Below are 3,308 nucleotides of genomic sequence, written 5' to 3'. Positions count from 1 at the left end.
CGTGAAGAACTTTTTTGTACAGTTCTTCTGTGTATTCTTGCCATCTCTTCTGAATATCTTCTGCTTCTGTTAGGTCCATACCATTTCTGTCCTTGATCGAGCCCATCTTTGCATGAAGTGTTCCTTTGGTATCTCTGATTTTCTTGAAGAGATCTCTAGTCTTTCCCATTCTGTTGTTTTCCTCTATTTCTTTGCATTGATCTCTCAGGAAGGCTTTCTTATCTCTTCTTGCTATTCTTTGGAACTCTGCATTCAGATGTTTATATCTTTCCTTTTCTCCTTTGCTTTTCGCTTCTCTTCTTTTCACAGCTATTTGTAAGGCCTCCCCAGACAGCCATTTTGCTTTCTTGCATTTCTTTTTCATGGGGATTGTCTTGATCCCTGTCTCCTGTACAATGTCACAAACCTCATTCCATAGCTCATCAGGCACTCTATCTATCAGATCTAGGCCCTTAAATCTATTTCTCACTTCCACTGTATAATCATAAGGGATTTGATTTAGGTCATACCTGAATGGTCTAGTGGTTTTCCCTACTTTCTTCAATTTAAGTCTGAATTTGGCAATAAGGAGTTCATGGTCTGAGCCACAGTCAGCTCCTGGTCTTGTTTTTGCTGACTGTATAGAGCTTCTCCATCTGTGGCTGCAAAGAATATAATCAATCTGATTTTGGTGTTGACCATCTGGTGATGTCCATGTGTAGAGTCTTCTCTTGTGTTGTTGGAAGAGGGTGTTTGCTATGACCAGTGCATTTTCTTGGCAAAACTCTATTAGTCTTTGCCCTGCATTATTTTGTACTCCAAGGCCAAATTTGCCTGTTACTCTGGGTGTTTCTTGACTTCCTACTTTTGCATTCCAGTCCCCTGTAATGAAAAGGACATCTTTTTTGGGTGTTAGTTCTAAAAGGTCTTGTAGGTCTTCATAGAACCTTTCAACTTCAGCTTCTTCAGCGTTACTGGTTGGGGCATAGACTTGGATAACTGTGATATGGAATGGTTTGCCTTGGAAACGAACAGAGATCATTCTGTCATTTTTGAGACTGTATCCAAGTACTGCATGTACACACTCATACAATTATGGCTTAGGACATTATTATATTTAAAACATTTATTTATTGATATATTTTTGGCTGTGCCTGGTGTTCATGGCTGTGCAGGCTTTTCTGAAGTTGTGGAGAGTGCTGGGCGCTACTCTTCCTTGTGATGCACGGGCTCTAGGGCTCTCGGCTTCAGTAGCTGTGGCACATGGGCTCAACAGTTGTGGCTTCTGGGCCCTAGAACACAGGCTCAATAGTTATGGCCCACAGGTTTACTTGCTTCATGGCACATGGGAGCTTTCCGGATCAGGGATCAAACCCATGTTTCTGCTTTGGCAAGCAGACTCTACCACTGAGCCAGAGAAGCCCTGGGTGTGTGTGGTCTTCGTCTCTCAGTCATGTCCGACTCTTTGCGACCACATGGACTGTAGCCCACCAGGCTCCCCTGTCCAAGGGGATTCTCCAGGCAAGAATACTGGAGTGAGTTGCCATGCCCTCCTCCAGGGGATCTTCCCAACCCAGGGATCAAACTCTGGTCTCCAGCACTGCAGGATTCTTTACGGTCTGAGCCACCAAGGATGCCCCTAGAACATTATTTTTAAGATGTTTCACAGTCTATCAGTAATAGAATAAGAGCAATAACTTGACATTTCTTGCTTGCTATATAGATTTGTAGTTAATAATTAACTTGAAGGAGATGGATATTTAGAGTTTATACTTGACATGGAATTTTTACTTTGTGAAGCCGTACTGCCTGATGTAATCTTCAATGTACAATGCTATCATTGTCATAGTTACTATTTTGTTTTGTTCTCAAGGAAATTTGCATTCACATTTGCAATGATTTTTCTCTTCTCTCTTAAAATAAAAACTTCTTTTATCAAAATGTCATACTGATCTCTTCTGCAATAACTTTTTTATATTGTACAGTTGCTAAAAAGGAGAATCACACTTTGCTGAAATATATATAGAAGTACAAAATGCCACTTGGGTCCCCAAATAACTTGCTGAGAATGTGATGACGAGACGATGGTTGAAGTCATATAGCAATTGTTTCCATACTTTAACAAAAATGAAAAAGAGCTGGCATAAGTGGTGGCACTTTGAGAACACAAGCACCTGTCCTCTCATGGTGGAGTGGGGGACAGGCAGTAAGGAGCAGAAGTGTCACCCAGGCACGCTAGGCCTCCCCTTGCATCACTTGATGCTGAAATTATATGAGTTCTGAATGTTAGTCAGGTGATCTTTACTAAAATCTCTGCTAAGGAATCAACAGGCTGCACTACCCTAGCTTGGATTCATTTCAGGAGATTAATTCCTGGAGAAAGCATTAGTTGTTTGCTTGTACTTTCTACTTATACTCTCAGGTAACACTTATTCACAAATGATTGTATGGAAGATTTTTTAAAATTGTAAATTAAGCTTGACTATTTAAAACAATGTTTCAAAGATTCTTTAAATTTCGAACTTGATAAAATCTTGTCCTGTTATCTGTCACAGTTATTATCTGAATGTATGATTCAATACAAATGATTATTAAAGTTTGATTTAAATGTAGCATCTGTTATGTATCAGATACTGTGCTGAAAGCTGAAAATGCAGGGCTGGGTAAGACCTGGTTCTTGTATGATTCTTGCCCTTAAGAAATATAGTGTATATAGAAGGTGGGAGAAAATTTTCTCCTGAAGTGGAGAAGCAAATGTGAGGGAACATCTCTATATGTAAAATGTTCTTTTGCTTTCAAACTACTAGAAACAATGGACAATAGACTCTTCTCTTAAGCAATTAAAGCCTGTGCTTGCAGAAATGTAGCATGGTTAAAATGGGTCTGTGGCAGTGATATTCTAAAACCCAACAAGATGGGAACATTTCCTGTGTTTCAAAAGGAAATAATGACTCATGCCATTTTGCTCATGGGACCAGAGACCAAAGAGTACTCTTTCACTACTTTTATGAGGCTCCTAAAACTAAGTGTTCAGTATTTTGAAACATAGTGTGAAGGGCTAAGAAAGAAGTACTAAGAAGATAGCCATCTCCTCCATCCATCTTGAAATTTTATCACGTCTTACTTTCTTGCCTGCTCTGCACATCCCTTTCCCCCTCTTCCATCTTGCTAATTTCATTCACTCTTTGGCTCTCAGCATAAATACAACAGCTTCTAGGAAGCCCAAGCACCCCTGTGTTAGGGTCTTCTGTTGTATGAGCAAAGAACACATTGGCTTTTCCTTCAGATCACTTATCACAATTGTTATTCAAATGATCATTTATGTTATT

This window comes from Bison bison, unplaced genomic scaffold, assembly GCF_000754665.1.
Source record: "Bison bison bison isolate TAMUID 2011002044 unplaced genomic scaffold, Bison_UMD1.0 scf7180017864466, whole genome shotgun sequence".
Classification (NCBI taxonomy): Eukaryota; Metazoa; Chordata; class Mammalia; order Artiodactyla; family Bovidae; genus Bison; species Bison bison.
The sequence above is the reverse complement of the archived record's forward strand: the minus strand, read 5'-3'. Positions refer to the sequence as shown.